The 10,757-nt window shown below is 37.6% G+C and overlaps 1 protein-coding gene across 1 annotated transcript in view; it reads left to right on the top strand.

Moving 5' to 3' along the window:
* Window positions 1–6: 6 nt before the first annotated feature.
* Window positions 7–10,757, top strand: part of Rasa1 (RAS p21 protein activator (GTPase activating protein) 1) — a 70,546-nt gene continuing 59,795 nt past the window's right edge. The window contains exon 1 of the mRNA XM_013015899.1: window positions 7–160. The gene's annotated coding sequence lies outside the window, so the exon portion shown is untranslated. The remainder of the gene's footprint in view (window positions 161–10,757) is intronic.

Raw genomic sequence — 10,757 nt, 5'->3', positions numbered from 1 at the left:
CGCTGGGGCCGGGCGCCGGGTTCCCGCCTCTGCCGCCGCCTCCCCAGCTGCCCCCGCTGGGCGCGGGCCTGGGGACCGTGGATGAAGGTGACTCTCTGGATGGCCCGGAATACGAGGAGGAAGAGGTGGCCATCCCGCTGACCGCGCCTCCGACGAATCAGTAAGTCCGGACCGTGGGGCCGGGACGGGGGGGGGTGGGGGGGAAGTTGGGAAAGCAGTGTTTGGGGGGTTTTGGGGGGGGATGAAGAAGTGAAGAACTACCGCGTTCTGCGAAGCTGTGATTTGTTGGGAGAAGTTTCGGAGCTTCAGGTTTTCCTGCGGTTGGGAGTTGATTGGATCGGGCATCTTCCCGACGGGCGGACTCCCTGGCGGCTGCCTGCACGCATTTGCTCCTCCAGGAGGATGGACAGTTGTTGGGGTGGTGGCTGTTTACCTTTATGATGATTACTTTTTAGGCTAGGAAGCGTGGGGAAATGTGTATTCTAGTGAGCACCGGATATGGTTCTGTCCCCTCCCGCCGGGTGGGGGGTAGTCCCAGGGTGTAACCTGCGTGCGCACCCCGCCGGGACTGAGCGGTCCAGGGACAAGGCCGCGACGATCGGCAGTCAGAGGCATTTTTGCGTGAATCTGATCTGGAACACTCCTTGGCCCCCCGCAGTGCTTCGCTTTTGTGGCACTGTCAAACCCAGCTTGTGTCTCCTGGAAAGCACAGCGCTTCAGGAAAAGTCTGGGTGGGAAGTGGGAGGAAAGTGCGGAGTTACAGGTGTCAGCTGTTTTGTGAGTTACAGTGAGCCACAGAGTCTGAGACTCCTTCGCAGGATTCCTGTGTATTGGTACTCAGGTAATGCTTTCATCTTGAGACTCTGTCCATACAACATGGAAGCAAAACAAACATCAGTAATGTGCCCTTTCACCATATGATGGCCAATCCGGTATTCTATTTGAAAATTAATTTTGACAATTTACTGCAGTACATACAAGGACGAGTGACTCCACCCCATCCCTCCAAACGTTACAACCTCCCCTGTCCTTGTTTTCGTAAGTGAACCTTAGGTGTGTGATTTGGTATGTGTACCTCGGTGAAAGGAAAATGTTGAAATGGGAAGTGGTTAGTATGCAAAACATTTGATAAATAGTCCTTCACATCAGTCTTTTTTTTTTTCTTTTGCTTATGTGGTGCTGAGGAATCGAACCCAGGGCCTCATGCGTACAAGGCAAGCGCTCTACCACTGAGCCACCTTCCCAGCCCTCACATCAGTCTTTATTCCAACAGCATCGGTGAATATTGCAACAAAAAGATTTGGTTTCAGACATTAACAGTCTCTTGTGACAATCTAAAAGTTTTTTAGTGGGATAAACATCTCTAGAGGACTTAGAAAGGACTTAAAGGGACATACTAAGACTAATCCACTTTTGACCTAAGGCTACATGTTTTGATATTTAAGGTGGAAAAAAGTCTTATGCCAGCCATTGGACACAGATGTTTTTCTGTTTTTATGTCATTTGACACAGCTTTTAACTTTTTTTGATTTTATTCCAATTTATGTCATGTCTATGTATTGCAAACTTTCCTGGTAAAGTTCTTGCTTGCCTTGAGGTAGGTTTGAGAAAAACATTCAATTCCATATTTATCACATATGCTCAGTACTGTGACTATAATAAAATTGCAACTTTTAATACTAAAAGTATAATCTTCATAACTGAACTAACTTATATTTAGGGTAGGCTTATTTGGTGTGTTGTGGTTTTTAAATTGTTTGTAAACTTTTAAAGAGTATGTTAGGTTCACAGTAAAGTGAAGTGGAAAGTGGACTATTCCCACGAAAATTTTAATAATGAATATAATTACTTTGAACAAATTGTATTTATGAGAGGTCATAGGTGAATTTTCATCATTATTATATGAGAATTAAAAAAACTATGACTATGTAAGAGTGGGTCATATTCTAAAAAGCCCTTTATTTCATATATCTTGTTATGTAAATGTACACACACGTATTTTTTTTATACTGCTGTGGATTGAACTCTGGGCCTTATACATGCTAGGCAAGTCTGTAAAATCAAGTCACATCCCCAGCTAAGTTTCTAATACAGTTATCACAGGTATGCAAACCTGTGCCTCCTACCCCTTAATAATCTTAGGTCAGCTAAGCCACTGGAAACAATGCAATGCATTGTCTAAGTATGCTAAGTGTAAAGTGATCTTAGAAAGGTCAGTTTTCCATCTTTTAAAATGGGTACAATGATGCTACTTTATTTTTAAGATTTAATGAGTGTTTTGAATTTTTTAATGCAGTACCTGACATGTAATAAATGCAACAAATATTTAGCCTCTCTGTCTCTGTCTCTCTCTCTCTCTTCCCCTTCCCCCAATAACAACAATACAATTAGTCATTAAATTGCTTTGTAGTTAATTTTGGTATAGAGACTTCCTTAAGTCATATATGTTACTGTATTATATTTTTTTGTGATTAGGCATCAGTATATTACCCAGGCTGGATCCAAATTCATGGGCTCAAGTGATTCTCCTGCCTTAGTCTCTGTCCTGAGTAACTGTGATTTTAAATGTAACACATGGATTTTAATTGCTATTTTAGAAAATGTTTTGAATTCTAAGCCAAGATTACTGTGAGTGCTTATGTTTACGTTTTTATTTTAAATTTGTTTGTTTCTAATAGTAAGCTCAAACAAATTTTACTTTCAAATAGGAAAAGCCTTACCAACTTGTTTAAATAATGGCAATCTTTTTTAAAAACAATCGCAAAGATATTCTTTGACTAAATTAGTATTTGATTACTAATAACTGATAGTTACAACAATGAATAGCATGATAATAAGAAGGTGTAGGTCAAAAGATTAAGTGCACTTTTGTTAGATTAGGATTCCCTGGTCAGGGAGTTCATAGATCATTTGTTGGCCAGAAAAGTGTTAGGTGACAATATGTAGAATGATCAATGCAATATATTGACACCATCAGAGTTATGTACCTTATTTTTCATTGTGCAAGGTAAATCATTAGTCTTCTGTTTGTAGCTAATACTTTTCATTAAGGCTGGAATAGTATATATAACTTTATTAAATTTTTTGAATATTTTGCTTTTTAAACTTTCTAGAACAAAATTGAAAAATGAAAAACTTCTCCCTGTATTTTTTTCTGCTATGAAGGACTTTTTAATCTAAATTTTTTTCCCTGAGAGAGCAAAGGTTAAAGTAGTTTGCCACTGGTAGTCTATACTTTTTATGGTGTTCTTAGTTCTATTTTGTTTTCTCTTTTTTGTATAGCTTAAAAGTGGTAGTAGGGGACAGTTATTTCTTTGACATATCTTAGATTGTATACAGAGATTTTGAACTTTTTCTGCAATCGCAAGAGTCTTTTGGAGAAAATCCTCTGTGTGTGTGTGTGTGTGTGTGTGTGTGTATTGGTGTATTTGGAACATCTGGAAATTTAGTTGCTATGTTTTAGAAATAGGAAAATGGCATATTTAAGAAGTCTTGAATTCTGCTGTCTCCTGGAAAATCACAGAACTTGGTTTATATCTGGTGGCTCTTTCTGCTTCAGAGTCGATTGTTAGAGTTGAGCAATGGCTGCCACTTTAGGATAAGGTACTAAACTCTAGTTGGCATAATATACCCCAGGCTTTTATGTCAATATTATTTACTTGACATTTGACCTAAATCTTACTGTGGCCCTAATATGTGTTGATGTCTAATCCTACAACTTGAAGGAAAAGAAAAACACTTTAATAGTATCATTCCTTTCCTAAAATAACTTTTAACAAATATTGCTGAAGGTTAATTTTAAGATATGTAGCTGTAGCATTCATTAACTATGTCATTGATTGCATTTGAAACAAGAGAGCAAACCATTTTCTAAGTAAAAATAGGAATGAGAATTTCAAAGATTAGTTAGGTTTTTATTATTATTATTTTTTAATTGTGAAAATACTGTACAGAGGAGTTACAATTACATGGGCAAGATAATGAGTACATTTCTTATCAAGCTTTGTAGCCTCCTCCTTTGTTTCCCCTTCCCATCCCTTCCCATCCTCCCCCACTCCCCTACCCAATCCTCCTCTCCCCTTACCGAAGTTGTAAAGTTGGTTTTCGACATAACGACTTGTACATCTCATTGTTGCAATGGATCCACCTGTATCCCTATTTAAACGATTTGTTTTTCTTCCCCTTCCCCTCCACAAATTATACTGACATCAAATACAGTGAAAACAGGGATTATACTGTGGGGGAGGGACATACAAAGAAACATAGGTCCCATGGTTTCCCTTATTTGCAGTATCTAGTATATGTCTGAGTCAAGCAGAAAAGGTCAGATAAGGTGATGTTAGGGAAATGAACCCTAAGATATGTATTCAGATGTTTTTTTCTTTCATGCACATTTATAAGATTATTTCTAACACATTTATAAGATTATTTCTTTGTTGCTTTGTATGTCCCTCCCCCATAGTTAGGTATTTTTTAATACTACATTTATATAAGTAATTTATATAAGAAGTGGTTCAGGGGTGACAGCTATAAGTAAAATGCCTATTTCAAGAAGTGTCTCTTCTAGGGAAATTTTAGGTTTAGTAGAAAGAAGTTAGTGAACCAGTAACTTTGATTTAGGTAAATATTAAGGTGATTATCGAGTAAAGTATGATCAGGAGATTATTTGGGTGCTAAAAGAAGAAAATTTGTATGGTTAAGCAAATTTACAGAGGAAAATTAGTAGATATGTTTTTTTTTTTTCTGCTGCTTAAGTTTTTGACTAAGAGCTTATTAGTTTATTTGCCTTACTTATAACAGTTGAAAAAGAAGTGTAAATTTTATGCCATACCTTTTGTTCCTAAGAGTCTGTTTTCTTATGTTTCATCAGGAGTGGAGAGAGGTTAAAGGCAGTAGTAGTAGTTTCTGAGCTACAGAGCCCAACCAAAGGCTAGAATTGGTCTGAATCATTGGTGAGCTACTTTGGAGGAGCTGTGCAGACATGACTGACAGATAATAGGTAAAGTGAAGCTATAGATTAGAAGGCTAGTGCTCTTCCACTTTGAGCCACAGCACCACTTCCATTGTTTGGGTGGTTGATTGGGGATAAGAGCCTCATGGACTTTCCTGCCCAGGCTGGCTTTGAATGGCGATCCTCAGAGCTCAGCTTCTTGAGTAGCTAGTGTTACAGGCAAGAACAAACTTGGTGGATATTGTTGTACATGTTATCTTTTGTCCATAGTGTTTAAGAAGGCTTAACCTCATTAAAGGTGGTGCCTCAGTTGGGATGGTTGGAAGAGCTGGTGGAGGATAGTTGAACATGTTCTTTTCTCCTTCCCTTGTTGTAGAATCTCTGCTTGTAAAAAGCATTCGGAGAGGGTAAAGGGAGACTCTAAAAGAACAAGCCTCAGAGTGACAATACAAAGCCTTTGTTCCTATGTTTTAATAACCAATGTTAGTTATATTACTGAGTAAAAACTTAGAATGGGAGGAAAACCTAAGAGATTGAATAGCGGGAGATTCTTGATATCAGCAACATACCATGTGTATTACTCATTTACACAAAATATCAGATGCTGTTAGAATACTGGTGGTGAATAGTGGGTTGTGGGGGGAAAAGGAAATTACTTGTAAGTTCCTTATTTAGGCAAAAAGTGATAAATTGTCTCAAGAACCCTTACAGTATATTACTTTCAGTAACTATTAGTTTTAAATAAAAACATAATTCATACGCATATTGGCTGTGGTTCATTATTTGAACATATAAGTATATGATAATTATGTTATCTTAAGTCACCTAAAAATAGTTGTTAGTAGATACAGTTTAATGACAACATCACCGCATGTCATGTCAGCAGGATTTGGGTGTTATTGTAGGCATGTTAGTTATTATATAATTGAATGGATAAAATAATGGACTTTAGGGGACAAAAAATATAAAAATATGCAGTATAGTTGAAAGTTGGGTGATTACTCACAAATAAGATGATAAGAATTAGTCTACAATCAAGTATGATAAATTTTTCAAACTCAGACTGTAGTTGCTAAATAGTTAAAAAGAATAAAAGTAAATGAAAGTAATAGTGGAATTTCATACCACAATCTTAATAGGATTGTTGTAGTTGTTGTAGCATTGATGTTATTACACTCAAGATATTAGACATTTTTGCCAAGAGGGAACCTTCTTATGGCCCAGATACAGACGCAGACTCAGGTGTAGAGGCTTGATGAACATAGCTGAACACAGGTAGTGTTAGAGTATCCCTATTCTCATAATTTATTTCAATTGATGTGTTTAGTCTATTGATATCTGGTCTAGTTAGATTAATAATTATTGTTTGTTAAGGTTTTATGTTTGATACCCTTTTTTTTGTTAAAAAATTTTTGCCTTTTGGGCTGGGATGTAGCTCAGTGGCAAAGCGCTTGCCTCGTCCTGGGTTCGATCTCCAGTCCCAAAAAAGAAAAGACAAAAAAAAAAATTGCCTTCCAATCCCCTCCTCTCATTTTTTTTGTGATTTTATTGAACATTTTGTTACGTTCTTATTTTCTTCCACTTTTTTCTAGCGTAACTGTTTTCCTTAGTTTTTCTCCTAGAGTTGTCAATACACATTTATTAGTTATCCAAGTGTATTTCAAATAAGATTCTGTATCATATATAGTTTTTTCTGATTACCAAATATTTGTGATTCCTTATTTCTATAATTCATTCTGCTTATGAATGAATGCATAAATGAGTAGATTGTTGCTATTAGATTGAACAATTTATTACTTTTTGTTGATAAGAAAAATAAAAGTTTTAATTTTCTTTTGCTTATTTTTTGTGTTCTTTATGTAGATCAGAACTTATACCTATATAATTTTCCTTTTCTCTGATAATAAACATATCTTCAAACACAGGACTACTGGCAGCAGATCTTCTCTTCAATTTCCATTTGTAAGAAAATGTCTTTATTTGGCCTTCATGTTTGAAGGATAAGTTTCAGGTTGACATTTTTTCCTCTTTACATTTTGAATATTTTACTCCACTTTCCTTGCATAGTGTTTTGAGATATTGGGTGAAATTCTTTTTTCTTTCTTTCTTTTTTTGCCAGTCCTGGGGGCTTGAACTGAGGGCCAGGGCGCTGTCCCTGAGCTTCTTTTGGCACTTTGGCTTTTTCTGTGTATGTGGAACTGAAGAATCAAACCAGGGCTTCATGCATGGTAGGCAAGCACTCTACAACTAAGCCAGATTCCCAGCTGCGTGGAATTATTACAGTTGGTTCTCTATAGGTTTCTCTGTCTGTGACTTTCAAAATATTTATCTTTTGATTTTTATAAAACTTGAATATGATATGCTTAGATGTATTTATTTGGAAGATAGAGAACATATTGCTTGTTGAGTTTTATGGCTCTGTAGTTTGGTATCTGGCATTCATTTGGGAAATTTTTCATTGTTTTCCATAGTTCTTGTTTTTCCTTTCACTTTATGCATGTTATTCCTACTGTACAGTTCTGTTTTGTTTTTCCTAAAAAACTGTTCAGTCTATTCTTTTAAGATTGGAAGTACTATCGTTGGAGTTGTCACACCTTTAAGCTCAGAGATCATCTCCTCAGCTGTCTATTTCACTCTCTCAAGATATTGTTTTTGTTAGAGTCTTTTATGTCTAATATTTGTTTTGTTTTGCTGCTGTCGCCTCCTCCTCCTCCTCCTCCTCCTCCTCCTCCTCCCCCTCTTCCTCCTCATCCTCTTCCTCCTTCTCCTCCTCCTCTTCTTCTTTTTCTTCTTCCCTCCTTCTCCTCCTTCTCCTTCTCCTCCTCTCCTTCTCCTTTTCCGTCTTGGGGCCTGAACTCTGGGGCCTGGGCACTGTCCCTCAGCTCTTCAGCTCAAGATTAGTACTCTACCACTTGAGCCACAGGGCCATTTCGACTTTTTCTGCTTATGTGGTGCTGAGGAATTGAACCCAGGGCCTCATGCATGCAAGGCAGGCACTCTAAGCCACATTCCCAGACCCTTGTTCTGTCTTTTCAAATTGTATTTTTTGCCTTTTAGTATGCCATGTAATTTTTATTGACATACATGCGGTATCCTAGGTAAACAAAACTGTTGTAAATAGGCTAGTGGTAATGCAGTGTCAGGGTGAGTATTCTGTAGGTCTAAGTCTTTTAGGGAGCTTGTGAATTTCACCAGTTTTTGTCTTGCCTTCTGTTCGTATATCAGTTCACTTTAGATAAGACATTCAGTGTTTTTCCTAACTACTGTAGGTTAGGCTTTGGTAAACTGGAAAAGCAGGCCTGGTTAAGAGAACATAATCCTGGGGCTGGGAAGGTGGCTCAGTGGTAGAAAGCCTGCCTTGCATGCATGAGGCTCTGGGTTCAATTCCTCAGCACCACATAAGCAAAAAGAAAAAAGCCGGAAGTGGTGCTGTGGCTTAAGTGGTAGAGTGCTAGCCTTGGGCTGAAGAGCTAAGGGACAGCGCCCAGGCCCAGAGTTCAGGCCCCACTACCGGACCCCCCCCCCAAAAAAAAAAAAAGAGAATAAAATCTTCTGGCATATTTCAAGATTGTTCTTTTTTTTTTTTTTTTAAATCTTCTTCTTACCACAGATATGAGGATTTTATCTGGTATTTGCTCTAGGAACATAGTAGAGCTCCTGGAGATAAAACCCTATAGTGGAACAAAGGGTGACCTAATTCAGCAGTTGATACTCGGGAGATACTATGTTGAAAATGAACTATATAACTTGTGGGGGTTGGGAGGCTAGGAGGGAAAAAAACTGGGTGAAATTAAGGGGTGGCACTGTTTAAAAAGAAATGTACTCATTACCGGACCTGTGTAACTGTAAATCCTCTGTATATCCTTTACAGTAAAAATAAGAAAAACAAGCAAAAAAATGTAGTCTGGGTTCCTGTAGCGTTTTAAATTCAGACTGTCTGTACTAAGTCTCCACAAGTTCTTCAGTTACTGCTAGAACTTCTCTACTGTGGCAGTGGTTCCCTAGGAAATTTTTGCTTGTGCATTTCTGCTCTGGTAAATTGTGTTTTTTTTTTTTTCCCACCTGTTTTTATCTGTCTCTGAAGTCAGTGGTTTGCTTAAGACCTTACTACCTTACTTCTTTGAAGGATCTAAGTAAGAAAAGCTAGCCATTTTGAGTGTGTTTGGCTCTTTACCTTTTATTATTATTATTATTATTGTGAAAATACTGTATGGAGGGGTTACAATTACATGTGCAAGATAATGAGTACATTTCTTTTTTTTGGTGGGGGGGGGCGGTTCGGTCGTGGGGCCTAAACTCTGGGCCTGGGCTCCCTCAGCTCTTCAGCTCAAGGCTAGCGCTCTACCACTTGAGCTACAGAGCCACTTCCGACTTTTTTCTTCTTGCTAATGTGGTGCTGAGGAATCAAACCCAGGGCCTCAGGCATGCAAGGCAGGCGCTCTACCACTGAGCCACCTTCCCAGCCCACATGAGTACATTTCTTATCAAGCATTGTAGCCTCCTCCTTTGTTTCCCCTTTCCATTTCATCCTCCCCTCTTCTCCCCCCCAACACTTCCCCCCCACCAAAGTTGTAAAAATCATTTTCTACTTATGACTTGTACTTGTATGTCTCATTGTTGCAATGGGCCACCTGTATCCCTATTTAAACGATTTGTTTTTCCCCTTCCCCTCCACAAATTATAACAACATCAAATACAGTGAAAGCAGGGATTATACTGTGGGGGAGGGACATACAAAGCAACAAAGAAATAATCTTATAAATGTGTTAGAAGCAAATCGAATGAAAGGAAAATCTATATCTTAGGGTTCATTTCCCTAACATCAACTTATCTGACCTTTTCTGCTTGACTCAGACATATACTAGTTATTGCAAATAAGGGAAACTATGGGACCTATGTTTCTTTGGGCCTGGCTTACTTCACTTAATATAATTTTTCCAAGTCTTTCCATTTCCTAACAAATGGGGCAAAATGTAACAGTGAGCTTGGCTGGAGGCCTGATTCAAATGGTAGAGTGCTAGCAAGGATGCATTGGTAAGTTTCAACCTTCCTACATGCCAGACAAGAAACTAAAAGTGGCTTTAAGAAGTTGTAATCTATTTTTGAAATAGTTGAAAAGTCATCGATTTGTGGAAATTTGGAAGTCCTTAAGAGAACCATAGCTGGAAGTAATAAAGTAATGGGATTGGTTATTTTCAAAATAGCAAAGAAGATCAAAATTAATCATTTTTTATTCCAAATAACGAACATTTACCTATCTTATAAAATAGCTAGTTAGATCTCTTGTTTTTATTGCAGTGCATTTCAAAGTAACTGATGCTTCATTTTCACTCTTTGTTGATATACTTTAAATCTAGAAACAATAGATGTTTTATAAGAGGAAAACAGTTACGAACAAAAGGAATTTCTAGTAAGTTTAACATAAACATTTACATTTTATAAATTGTGTGTTAAAGCAATTGGTGTTTCTTTTAACTTTTTTGACATAATTTGGGAACATCTTCATTTTGGAAACTCGATGTTTTTGCAAATCTAGAATGAATAAGAGTCCTAGAATTTTAAATACACTAAATTACCTTTTGGTTTACCTGTACTTTTCCTGAAGTTAGTTGTTAACTATGGTCAGTATAGTAATAGCAGATAGCTAAGGTTCTGTCTTCCTGCTGCTTATAGAGAAAAAACCTATGGCTTAGTCTCTTGAAAACCTGTTTTTGGTTTTAATACTTCTAATCAATTATTATATTGAAAGAATTGTGCAAGTTCTTCATGATTCAGTGTTTCTTTTTGTGAAACATGTTAACGTTTT

This window comes from Dipodomys ordii, unplaced genomic scaffold (genome assembly GCF_000151885.1).
Source record: "Dipodomys ordii isolate 6190 unplaced genomic scaffold, Dord_2.0 Scaffold28, whole genome shotgun sequence".
Lineage (NCBI taxonomy): Eukaryota > Metazoa > Chordata > Mammalia > Rodentia > Heteromyidae > Dipodomys > Dipodomys ordii.
Note: the sequence above shows the minus strand (reverse complement) of the source record. Positions and strands in the feature narration are given on the sequence as shown.